At 44.9% G+C, this 2067-nt stretch overlaps 1 pseudogene; it reads right to left on the bottom strand.

Annotated features, from left to right (window-relative positions):
• Positions 1-1380: 1380 nt before the first annotated feature.
• LOC108768197 (uncharacterized) overlaps positions 1381-2067 on the bottom strand; it is a 2272-nt pseudogene continuing 1585 nt past the window's right edge.

Below are 2067 nucleotides of genomic sequence, written 5' to 3'. Positions count from 1 at the left end.
ACAGTCGCTAAAAGTTTATCCTCGCGCTTGCCGGGCGGTTTATCACGCGCCGAACAGAAAGGTAGGTCAACGTGCTCGTCGTGCAGACGCTCCGGATATTCGAAGTCAACCTCGAGAATGTAACCGGTGGGTGAATCCGGAGCGATCGCGCTCACGTCAAAGTTCGCAACGTCTTTGACCCATCGAAATTCGGCGTATGGCAATAGTTGACACATCGCCCATCCATACAAATTATTCACGTCATAGTACATCAAGTACGACGACGGTTTCGATGAGTCGTACGAACGCATATACTTGTTATTAGCCTGCGCGTATCTGCCGGAACATTGACTGAGGCCACCGCGTATACCGCGCTCGATGAACATGACCATATCAATGTCGGTGAGCAATTCAAATCTTATGCGTGTATGTTTTAGCATAGCGTCCCACGTGAAACCTGGTAATGTATAATAATGCGCGGGATCGAGACCGTAACTCGCGACACAACTTTCGCGGAAATTTTCGAAAATGTCGGCTAATAACAATACATCGGTTTTCAAATACTGATCGTTGTACTCGCCGAGCGTTCGGATGGAGAATCGCTGCCATACGTTCACGGCATGAGCGTAATCGCCCTCGGATACTGTATCGCCCGTTAACGAACTGTAAAATGATTCGCGCGGTGGTAACTCGGTTTCTTCTAACTTTTCGATACAGTCAATGTATTCATATGGAAATACACCTTTACGCGTGAGTAGATCGAAATCTTCCATGCTAAGATTAAAAAATTCTGACCTTGTAATTTTTAATTTGTCTTCGTCGGGATACGACGCCAACTTATCGAGGCTTGCACTTAGAAATTTGAAAGAATCAATGAATCTTAATTTTATACAATTTTTCTGAAAATGATTTTCATTTTTGTCTTTGGTGCTATCGACGTGTTTCGTGAAAGAAATATATTTTTCCTTCGTAATCGGTAATACATCTACTTGTCCGTTGTACGCGGTTGCTATTTCTTTAATTATAAAGTGCGCGTCGTACCCCGATAAATTATGAAATACAACCGGAATATACAGCGAATTTTTATAATTAAGATTACAATTCGAATGCGCGGGACCCCTGTAACGACCGGTTAAATGGCAATGATCGCGGACCCGTGTATCGTCCGGTGCGAACGGTTTCAAACAAATATGACAACGCGTCGCGCTACGATATGTCTCCCATTGCTGCTTCGATAATGCCTCCATGGGCACGTTGGCGGATACAATATCTTTGACGCGATGCGCTAAACTTCTGAGTTCCTCAGTGAACCATGTGACGCAATCGTTACCGCGACGAAAACGATATTTCGACAACGAGTTGTCGTATGAGCAACGCACGTAGTAGCCCACACTACATACCTCATGCTGTTGGTATGTGTACGATGACGCATCTTCTTTGTCGGGCTCCATTTTCCGCAGGATGCACTCCAGGTCGGCGTAGACGACGAACGGAACTCGTTCCTGGTTGCAGTGGTTGCTGAATTCGAGCCACCTGTCGTCCTCGCTCGGCAGGCGGATGGCGCAGTTGTTGATTTTCCCACAGTCTATTGTGTGCAACTGCAACCTTTCTCTCGACCCAAAATAGTGAAGGCACCTGTAAATAAAAAACAAAAAATTATAACTGTTACCATTATTTTTATTAGTAAGATGGAAAATAATTTTTTGTGTGTACTTACCGATCGCAGAAAAATTTCTTGTGCTCCTTTTTCGAGAGTTGCGAGCTCACGAGACGGGACAAGTTCTTGATCCATGCGAAATGGCTCACATTGTCGTCGCGTGGATCTTGCAGGTACAGGAGATTGATATGCTTCTCCTTCTTATCGCTGGTGAGCCGTAGAGGAAGGATCTGTTTGTTTTCGATGCCGTACACGTTGATCGACATCGCGTTCAATTGTTCGAATTTGTTAATGTCTTTGAACGTTATTGGAAATTCGATGTTTGTGAAATTTAACACTGTCGTGTAATGTGGATACGATGACTCTCGCTCCGTATACTTTTTGGCCGGGTACAGAGCGGCAACTACCGACCACGCGAAGCACGCATTGTC

Source organism: Trachymyrmex cornetzi, unplaced genomic scaffold, assembly GCF_001594075.2.
Source record: "Trachymyrmex cornetzi isolate Tcor2-1 unplaced genomic scaffold, Tcor1.1 scaffold76, whole genome shotgun sequence".
Lineage (NCBI taxonomy): Eukaryota > Metazoa > Arthropoda > Insecta > Hymenoptera > Formicidae > Trachymyrmex > Trachymyrmex cornetzi.
Note: the sequence above shows the minus strand (reverse complement) of the source record. Positions and strands in the feature narration are given on the sequence as shown.